This window comes from Pelobates fuscus, chromosome 1 (assembly GCF_036172605.1).
Source record: "Pelobates fuscus isolate aPelFus1 chromosome 1, aPelFus1.pri, whole genome shotgun sequence".
NCBI classification, from domain to species: domain Eukaryota; kingdom Metazoa; phylum Chordata; class Amphibia; order Anura; family Pelobatidae; genus Pelobates; species Pelobates fuscus.
This window is the reverse complement of record NC_086317.1, coordinates 20194899-20206918: the sequence shown is the minus strand read 5'-3', so window position 1 is coordinate 20206918 and position 12020 is coordinate 20194899.

Sequence of the window (12020 nt, the reverse complement as noted above, 5' to 3'; positions counted from 1 at the left end):
GTATGTGTTTATTGTGTATATTTACTGAAGAAGTTTAAATTTTCCATGGTTTGGTTCTAATGGTAATTTTCTCTATTATAGGTTTGGTTTCCTAGACTGCTCCTGACAAATTTATTTGGTGAGTTTCAGTTTGGAGTTTAGATGTTACCATATTTCTCTCTTTTGTAGCTTGGAGTTCGGTTTGTTGCCGTTCCTGTTCTTACCGGTGTGTGATGTCGGTTCATGTTTCCTGGTCTTCGGTTCGCAAGAAAGAGGGGGATTGTGGGTGACACAGGCCTTTTATAGTAACTTCCTATGTTTTGTGATTGGTTGCCTGTGTGCCTATGCAGTTTTTTCTTTCATTTTGATATATTTATATTTCTCTATCTTTGCTGCTGAGAGTAATAAAGAAAGAGATATGCATAATACTCGCCTCCGTGTCTTTAATAAAATCATGACTTTACGTCATGTTAATAGTAAAATCTGAGAATTAAATGAGACCCACTTCCTGTTTTTTTTGTTTTTTTTCATATTCCTATAACAAGTAAATAAAATGCGTGGAGGCGGATGGAAGCTAAATAAAGTGCAGTTTGGCAATGTAGTGTTTCATTCAAGAATTTTAGAATATTTACAAAAGATCTTAAAAAAGACAGGTTGTTTTTTTTTTACATTTTTCTCGGCTCTGTCGTTTTTGGCATGTCTTACCCACAAAAGACCTTATATGAAGTATAGAGGTTGGGTGAGGGTTTGTAAGGGGGTTCTGTAAAACCTGCTAGACAGGTTTCCAGAGGAATGAGACTCTGGTATTCCTGGAATGTAGAATTGTCAGCCATTCACGTTTGCCGCAGTGGGTCAGAGATAAAGACCAGATTGGCTACGAGATCACAATGAGTTCTAGTTTCATGTCATCAAAATAATATATATATAAAATCCAGCCTCTCTGCTTGATTTGTCAGCCAATTCCAGAGTTTAAGGTACGGAGTTACAATTTTAAAAAAGTCATTTACATTTCTTGTGGAATTTTGGCCATGTCCCCATGCCTCTGCAATCTGAACAAATCTACCATCTAACAGCCATGGGGCTAGAGCTGCAGCCCATATCACCACAAGTCTACTTCAGAATTTTAAAGAAAAAGGTTCTGAAATGAAAAATGGAGTAAATCCGATCCGTAATCAGAGAGTGGGTCCCTGACGTAATAATAGACTTAACCCAGGTGAGATAAATAAATAGACTGGAAGGGGTACTAACCAAACTAGAATAGGTAGGATACAACCCCACTAAGATAACCTCAATTAACAATCATTCAAGGTAAAGGCTAACAAGAAAAAATAAACAACTATTTACAAGTTTACATGGAGACTTACAAATCCCTATTTATTAAAAACGATAGAACGTGTGAAGAAAGAATGTGGGGAAATAAAGGGAAGGATAGGCACACTAGAATCGGGGCATAAAAATACTGAGCTCCATATAGTGAGCTAATAGGTAATGCTATCCCTTAACTTTGGGCGAATGCACCTTTTTTACTTTTAAACTGCACTTTTCGTATTTTGTGGGGCACTTTTGATGGGATACGCAGAGGTTACTTCACCCTTCATCCAATAACGCAATTTAGGAGTTATTCAGTCGATCTAGCATAGGCTGCCTCGAAGCAGCGTTTGTCAGCTGATCAGTTTAGAGCAGCCCAGTGTGTCTTTTTCTGTATACAGCTTACACCTAGCGATTTTTAGAGCAGCCACTGACCGCTAGGCCAGTGGAGAGTATGTTTATCTACGTTCAGTTGAAACCTACGCTACTGAAGTTATTTTGAGGAATTGCAAGTTCAGCTAAAATCTCTATTGTTGGATATGGAACGCACCTCTTAGTATATCTGCTCCACAGCTTTTATCCTGTGCAAATATATACCTGAAACAGTGACCGACAGCTAGATCAGTGGAAAGTACATTTACCCACCTTTAGTTTTAGCCTATGCTACTGTATTTACTTTGAGGAACTGATTGGGGTGGACATAGGGGACATCGAGTATTAAGTACATTAAATACATTAAAGGGAATCAACACAGTAAAGGAGGAGACTATATTTAAAAGAAGAAAAACTCCCACAACAAGAGGACATCGTCTTAAATTAGAGGGACAAAGGTTTAAAAATAATATCAGGAAGTATTACTTTACTGAGAGGGTAGTGGATGCATGGAATAGCCTTCCAGCTGAAGTGGTAGAGGTTAACACAGTGAAGGAGTTTAAGCATGCGTGGGATAGGCATAAGGCTATCCTAACTATAAGATAATGCCAGGGACTAATGAAAGTATTTAGAAAACTGGGCAGACTAGATGGGCCGAATGGTTCTTATCTGCCGTCACATTCTATGTTTCTATGTTTCTAAGTATATCCACTCTTTGACATTTCTAAGGTTCAGCTAAGGTCTCCATTGTTGGATACGGAACGCACCCCTTAGTATACCCTCCGATATTATCCATTCTGTGTTAATATATACCTTGTCACAATTAGTTCTTTAGGCATACTCCTCCAACTCTCTAGACTACTAAATGAGATGACTAGCCTCTATATTTAGCGTATCAACCATACACCTAGTTAAGGGATAGCATTACCTATTAGCTCACTATATGGGGCTCAGTATTTTTATGCCTCGATTCTAGTTTGCCTATCCTTCCCTTTATTTCCCCACATTCTTTCTTCACACGTTCTATTGTTTTTGATAAATAGGGATTTGTAAGTTTCCATCTAAACTTGTAAATAGTTGTTTATTTTTACTTTTTAGCCTTTACCTTGAATGATTTTTAATTGAGGTTATCTTAGTGGGGTTGTATCCTACCTATTCTAGTTTGGTTACTTCCCCTTCCAGTCTACTTCTTAATTTTCTTATACCTTTTACTATGTTCCATCCTGATCATGGAGTTATTCTGTTGTGTCTTCTGGACCCGGACATCTTATGACAGAATAATTGTATCTGGAGTGGTGTATCTTCTGGTACAGGGGGGGAAATGGACAATGGTCGATCCACCAGGCCCCCGTCTTACAGCTGCTGCCAAAATGAACAACCCCTCATTTGACCAATGAGCTAAGTAAAACCACTCATAGTGAGCACTGTGTACAGCCATGTGAATTATTGTGGATGAAGTTCCATACTTCCCCAGAGAGAGGGAGACCCTTGTACTTTAAAATACTCTAACTGGGTATTTATAAAGTCCTACCACGCCCAGTCACCCAGCACAGAGCAACATTGGCACAGGGGTCTGCTTGAAGTCCTGTGTGCAGCGCTGCCAACAGAAATTTTGTGGCTCCTTACACAGCTCAAGTCCTGAGCCCCCGGGGTTTTGTCATGAGTCCACCCACCGGGCCCACCCCGAGACCTCCCACTGGATATTGTGTTTGTATAGTGGATTCAGAGTGTGTAAAGTGGATGCGGTATGTGTGTAGTGGATGTAGTGTGTATGCATATAGTGGATGCAATTTGTGTAGTGGATGCAGCCTGGTTGTGTAGTGGATGCAGTGTGTGCAAAGCATGCAGTGGGATTGTGTAGTGGATGCACTGTGTGTAGTGGATGCACTGTGTGTAGTGGATGCAGTGTCTGTGTAGTTGTTGCAGTGTGTGTGCATATATAGTGGATGCAGTGGACCACACTAGCCACAATCCTTCGTCACTACTGTAGGACTTGACACAAAATGAGCTCTGATAAATGGGAAAGCCACAATGGCATGTCCATCCCCACCATTGTTTTATAAGTAACTCCGGTCCCTATCCACTGCCCATTGGTAGGTTCCAGGGGAGGGGCACAATAGGTCCCCTACTTTATTTTTTTGACAATCTTCATTTAAGGTTTTGTGAATTAAACAGGAGAAGTACATAATAGAAGTACACGTTAGGCCGAGTATACATCAAGTGGCAACATTTTGACAAAAGATATATAAAATCATAGAGTAGCACAGGTTACAGGAGTAATGACTAAAAGTACCAGAGATAGTGGGGTGGGGTGCAAAGAGACACAATCTTGTATGTCATGTTCATGTCTACTGTTTGATATACAGTACCCATAAGATTGGTCTGTGTGCAAACAAATAAAATTAAGAGGGTTAAGTCCCCCACTTTGTTATTTATATTAGGGCCCTGTGGCAGAACCAGCCCCGCCACTTGTGTCTGGAGAGGACTGCTTGCCAGACTCTTGCCCTGTGATTATGGTCCCTGGGAGGTTTGGCCCTTGAAATAGTAGATTTGGACATAATGGATTTTTGTTGTGCTGCTGCTGGCCCTTTAACTCTCAGAGAAAGGGTTTGTACTTTTGAATTGGCACTTTGAATGCCGTCGAAGTGCCGAAGTAGTCGAAGTGGCCGCCATTCGAAAAACGAACACATGGCGGCAGCCATCTTGGTCCAGTCCATGCGGTCAGCGGTATGTGTAGCCAAATTCATGAAATCGGCTACACAGTTCCGCGAACACTGCTGAGCCTTACCTTCTCCCACAATGATTTTGCAGCCGCAAAGACTAAGTCCCGTTCGAAGATTCGAACGCTCGTTCGAATGGGACTTAGTCATTTTTTCAGCCTGAAATAGACCGACCGCACAGCCCAAATCTATGGAATTGTTTTGGGCAGGAAAATGTGCTTGCGGTCGGTCATAAAGGACTTCCATCTAACTTTTTAACCCCTGAACCGATTGCCCTGATTTTTGAGTATGTGTTTACTTCTTGCATGCTGATTATGAAAATGTATGTTTTATGTTTGTGACATGTATATTTTAGAAGTTATAAATATTGTGTAAAAACTGTATTCCTCTGCCTGTGATAATGAGATTACCCATTGTGTTCAGTAATCATATCACAGGCAGAGGCTGCTCACTGTTTAATAGACATGCCCCTACTCGCGCTATAGGGGCATAATTTACTAATACTAAGTCATCTTTACTTAGTATTAGTTAGGTCTTTCAGCCTTTTAATAGATAGCTCCCTAATACCGTGGGAATTAGGGAGTTAGCTACTTATTCATTCCTGTCATTACATTGACTGGCTAAGTAACGTACATTTTATATGCATGTATGTTACTTGATTGTTGTGAGTATTGCAAATGCTTACAGGTGAATCCTGGCTATGTTTGTATACTTTTTATTTAAAATTGTATACAATGTAACATGTTTCTTCTTTCACTGGGTAAGTATATTAGTACTTAGGCAATACTGTGCTTTGGAACTTCGGCACTTTGACACTTCGGAACTAGGGCAACTTTGGCATTTCGACACTTCGGCACTTCGACACTTCGGAAATTCGGTAATTTCGGAACTTCGGGACCTCGGCAATTCGGCAATTCAACAATTCGGACATTCGGAAGTACTCGAATGTCCGAATTTCCCGAAATTCGTCCGAATTCATATTCGGACCGAAAACAAATTGCACATGTCTATTGTCTATTTAAAATCCTATTAATCCTTGTGCCACCACTACTGCTACCAGCAGGCAAATAGTAGTCCAAATGATCAATTCACTTGCAAATAGCACGTGAATGATAATTTGTGAACGCGTATCATGCGCATGCATTCGGTTTATCTTTGGCCTGCATGCGGTTATTGATAAATTTCCAATTCCGGTGATCTGAACTGTATCGGATGCAGATATCCGTGATTTTTCAAGCGAACGTTACAGAACCGGTCACACCTACCATATGCTCACCACATTTGGCTTTCGTAAATCTGCGAATTGCCAATGCAGTCAGAATTCAGTAATTTTCACCAGATTTTGCCCATTTAAACAAAATTCAGCGTTTAACCCCTTAAGGACCAAACTTCTGGAATAAAAGGGAATCATGACATGTCACACATGTCATGTGTCCTTAAGGGGTTGATGAAGAACCCTGAACAGAACACTCAGCCACTATACACACACAACACTAATAGAACATAGACCTGGACTCTAGGAGGGAATATTTACATAGCACCAATTTTGAACAAAATCAGGACTGAATGTATTTGGTAGGATGCACAGTTGAAAATTATCGTCCAATCGCTTTTTAAAAACAAAAGAAACTGTAAGTACTATTTGCCCCCTGGCCAGTCCGTTCCCACCATGGTACTTTACTGGCCCCCTATCCTAGTAGTGACTACTAGGGAACAATAGCTGCCCACTTACTAGTTTTAATTATATAGTAAGCAGCCGTGTAATGAGTCAGCCCGCAAAACTCAAATATTCTTGGCATGTATTTTAATGCATTACATATCTGTATTTTATGTAGAGAAAATGTCATGCAAACATGTACTATTTCAGGTCTCCTATAATTTACCAACGCCTTTCCAGGAGGTACCTATAAAAGTTAATTGCTGCCCAATTTATTGATAATTACCAGTCTTCTTTGTTGTTCGTGATATCGAAGAGTTTGGATCATATGTTATCTAAAGTCTAGCTGAATCACAAACATTGCAAAAAGGAAAATCTATTTATCTATCTATCTATCTATCTCTTTAGTAACTATCTATCTTTCTTTTTTTTTATTTGTTTTGAAATGTTGCTTTTTTGAAACTTTTTTTTGTTTATTGGGAATCCTAATAAAACTAACACCATTTGCACATTTAGAAGTGTGTTCCAAAAAGAGAGAAGAGCTATGCCATTCCTGCTCACATTATTACTCACTTACATTTTAATCACATTTTAAGAGAGTATTCTATTTGTGAATAAGTACTCATTCAAGAGGAGCATTAGTCATCACAAATAACTCATAGGATATGGAGATATTGCCCTTTGGGGGAAGGTTCAAAGCGCTCCAGATATGTTTGGAAATATCAATGAGGAGAATGGGTACATTGGGAGAAAAAAAGTGTTAGTCTGGGTACGTATAAGGGTTTAATATATTAGGATCATCAACAAAGAGCCTATCATATTTCAAAAGGCTTTCTTGTGCAGATGATAAATTGCCAGTCTGATATAAACCCTTATCAGTTCAACCTTCCTCTAGGTTGGGAATATAAACGGGCAATACCGAAGTTGGAGCTGCAAAGGTAAGAGTGACGTCAGACAAATATGATTTAAAAATAGACGACCGTGTTGAAAGGGTATATTTTGCTGTAGAAGCATGAGTGGTGGATGCCAAGACAGTTGGATAAAAGTGTATGGGTAAACGAAAGCATTTTCAATAGACAGAGAAATTGGGTCTGAATGATTGGCTTGTGCCACACGGTTTTGGGACAGTTGGGCAGTTTTATGGTAAATTTCAAAATTTTGGAATCTTTAGGAGTTTTCTTTATTCTGAGGCAACTGTAAACTCAATGCAGCAACTCTAGGTCTGCATTTGTGCCAAATGAATTTGGATATATCCTTTGAATAGAATGTAGACTAAAATAAAAGCATGCAGTTTAACAATTATAACAGTAGTTAAAGGGTCAGCGCTGATAGAACAAACTGGGAAACGTTAAATTAGGCAGCTTTCCTCCAAAGGGAAGGGAATCCCTCTATCCTATAGTAGTGAGGCAAGTCCAAAATATAAGAAAGTGTAGAGAATTAGCGCCACTCTAAAAAGACACTGGTGAGGATATTATAAACAGCATAAGATGCCTTGAAAACAAATAAATATAAAATAAGATAAATAGAAAATAAAATATTAAATATATGTCCAAGATAGAGAGTCCAATAAAGGATGATGGTATATACGTTCCGGAGGAGCAATAACAAACTTGCTCAAGGAAAATTTTCTTGTTAGGATACCAGATGCCATCCGTATGTGGAAAGAAGGAGAGGATAATGGTGCAGTATGTCCAGAAAGTATAAAAATAAGAATAAGAGTATATATGGTCCTACTACCGTTTTTTGACTTCAATGGGCAGGCAAATTTTAAAACCCACAGGGACTCTTTCTGGCCACAAAAGTGATGGAAAAGTTGTTTCAAGGGGACTAAAACCTGGACTGTGGCATGCAGGAGGGGGATCCATGGCAAAACTCCCATGGAAAATTACACAGTTCATGCAGAGTCTGGTTTTAATCCATAAAGGGCATAAATCACCTAACATTCCTAAATCACAATGGATATGGATTGACACCTGACATATGACATATTCACACCTTGACATATGGATTGACACCTGTCCTCAGAGACCCTGAAACACACTGACACAGAGCAGAATAGGGACTGTTCCCCCTACATAGGGTCACTTGGCAGATATGGATTGACACCTATCCTAAGGATCCCTGATACACACTGACACAGAGCAGAATAGGGACTGTTCCCCCTACATAGGGTCACTTGGCAGATATGGATTGACACCTGTCCTCAGAGACCATGATACACACTGACACAGAGCAGAAAAGAGACTGTTCCTCCTACATAGGGTCACTTGGCAAATATGGATTGACACCTGTCCTCAGAAACCATGATACACACTGACACAGAGCAGAATAGAGACTGTTCCCCCTACATAGGATCACTTGGCAGATATGGATTGACACCTGTCCTCAGAGACCATGATACACACTGACACAGAGCAGAATAGAGACTGTTCCCCCTACATAGGGTCACTTGGCAGATATGGATTGACACCTGTCCTCAGAGATCATGATACACACTGACACAGAGCAGAATAGAGACTGTTCCCCCTACATAGGGTCACTTGGCAGATATGGATTGACACCTGTCCTCAGAGCCCCGATACACACTGACACAGAGCAGAATAGGGACTGTTCCCCCTACATGGGGTCACTTGGCAGATATGGATTGACACCTGTCCTCAGAGATCATGATACACACTGACACAAAGAAGAATAGAGACTGTTCCCCCTACATAGGGTCACTTGGCAGATATGGATTGACACCTGTCCTCAGAGACTATGATACACACTGACACAGAGCAGAATAGAGACTGTTCCCCCTACATAGGGTCACTTGGCAGATATGGATTGACACCTGTCCTCAGAGACCATGATACACACTGACACAGAGCAGAATAGAGACTGTTCCCCCTACATAGGGTCACTTGGCAGATATGGATTGACACCTGTCCTCAGAGACCATGATACACACTGACACAGAGCAGAATAGAGACTGTTCCCCCTACATAGGGTCACTGGACAGATATGGATTGACACCTGTCCTCAGAGACCATGATACACACTGACACAGAGCAGAATAGAGACTGTTCCCCCTACATAGGGTCACTTGGCAGATATGGATTGACACCTGTCCTCAGAGACCATGATACACACTGACACAGAGCAGAATAGAGACTGTTCCCCCTACATAGGGTCACTTGGCAGATATGGATTGACACCTGTCCTCAGAGCCCCTGATACACACTGACACAGAGCAGAATAGGGACTGTTCCCCATACATAGGGTCACTTGGCAGATATGGATTGACACCTGTTCTCAGAGATCATGATACACACTGACACAGAGCAGAATAGGGACTGTTCGCCCTACATAGGGTCACTTGGCAGGTATGGATTGACACCTATCCTAAGGATCCCTGATACACACTGACACAGAGCAGAATAGAGACTGTTCCCCCTACATAGGGTCACTTGGCAGATATGGATTGACACCTGTCCTCAGAGCCCCTGATACACACTGACACAGAGAAGAATAGGGACTGTTCCCCATACATAGGGTCACTTGGCAGATATGGATTGACACCTGTTCTCAGAGATCATGATACACACTGACACAGAGCAGAATAGGGACTGTTCGAGCTACATAGGGTCACTTGGCAGGTATGGATTGACACCTATCCTAAGGATCCCTGATACACACTGACACAGAGCAGAATAGAGACTGTTCCCCCTACATAGGGTCACTTGGCAGATATGGATTGACACCTGTCCTCAGAGCCCCTGATACACACTGACACAGAGCAGAATAGGGACTGTTCCCCCTACATAGGGTCACTTGGCAGATATGGATTGACACCTATCCTAAGGATCCCTGATACACACTGACACAGAGCAGAATAGGGACTGTTCCCCCTACATAGGGTCACTTGGCAGATATGGATTGACACCTGTCCTCAGAGACCATGATACACACTGACACAGAGCAGAAAAGAGACTGTTCCTCCTACATAGGGTCACTTGGCAAATATGGATTGACACCTGTCCTCAGAAACCATGATACACACTGACACAGAGCAGAATAGAGACTGTTCCCTCTACATAGGATCACTTGGCAGATATGGATTGACACCTGTCCTCAGAGACCATGATACACACTGACACAGAGCAGAATAGAGACTGTTCCCCCTACATAGGGTCACTTGGCAGATATGGATTGACACCTGTCCTCAGAGATCATGATACACACTGACACAGAGCAGAATAGAGACTGTTCCCCCTACATAGGGTCACTTGGCAGATATGGATTGACACCTGTCCTCAGAGCCCCGATACACACTGACACAGAGCAGAATAGGGACTGTTCCCCCTACATGGGGTCACTTGGCAGATATGGATTGACACCTGTCCTCAGAGATCATGATACACACTGACACAGAGCAGAATAGAGACTGTTCCCCCTACATAGGGTCACTGGACAGATATGGATTGACACCTGTCCTCAGAGACCATGATACACACTGACACAGAGCAGAATATAGACTGTTCCCCCTACATAGGGTCACTTGGCAGATATGGATTGACACCTGTCCTCAGAGACCATGATACACACTGACACAGAGCAGAATATAGACTGTTCCCCCTACATAGGGTCACTTGGCAGATATGGATTGACACCTGTCCTCAGAGACCATGATACACACTGGCACAGAGCAGAATAGAGACTGTTCCCCCTACATAGGGTCACTTGGCAGATATGGATTGACACCTGTCCTCAGAGCCCCTGATACACACTGACACAGAGCAGAATAGGGACTGTTCCCAATACATAGGGTCACTTGGCAGATATGGATTGACACCTGTTCTCAGAGATCATGATACACACGGACACAGAGCAGAATAGGGACTGTTCGCCCTACATAGGGTCACTTGGCAGGTATGGATTGACACCTATCCTAAGGATCCCTGATACACACTGACACAGAGCAGAATAGAGACTGTTCCCCCTACATAGGGTCACTTGGCAGATATGGATTGACACCTGTCCTCAGAGCCCCTGATACACACTGACACAGAGAAGAATAGGGACTGTTCCCCATACATAGGGTCACTTGGCAGATATGGATTGACACCTGTCCTCAGAGACCATGATACACACTGACACAGAGCAGAAAAGAGACTGTTCCTCCTACATAGGGTCACTTGGCAAATATGGATTGACACCTGTCCTCAGAAACCATGATACACACTGACACAGAGCAGAATAGAGACTGTTCCCTCTACATAGGATCACTTGGCAGATATGGATTGACACCTGTCCTCAGAGACCATGATACACACTGACACAGAGCAGAATAGAGACTGTTCCCCCTACATAGGGTCACTTGGCAGATATGGATTGACACCTGTCCTCAGAGATCATGATACACACTGACACAGAGCAGAATAGAGACTGTTCCCCCTACATAGGGTCACTTGGCAGATATGGATTGACACCTGTCCTCAGAGCCCCGATACACACTGACACAGAGCAGAATAGGGACTGTTCCCCCTACATGGGGTCACTTGGCAGATATGGATTGACACCTGTCCTCAGAGATCATGATACACACTGACACAGAGCAGAATAGAGACTGTTCCCCCTACATAGGGTCACTGGACAGATATGGATTGACACCTGTCCTCAGAGACCATGATACACACTGACACAGAGCAGAATATAGACTGTTCCCCCTACATAGGGTCACTTGGCAGATATGGATTGACACCTGTCCTCAGAGACCATGATACACACTGACACAGAGCAGAATATAGACTGTTCCCCCTACATAGGGTCACTTGGCAGATATGGATTGACACCTGTCCTCAGAGACCATGATACACACTGGCACAGAGCAGAATAGAGACTGTTCCCCCTACATAGGGTCACTTGGCAGATATGGATTGACACCTGTCCTCAGAGCCCCTGATACACACTGACACAGAGCAGAATAGGGACTGTTCCCAATA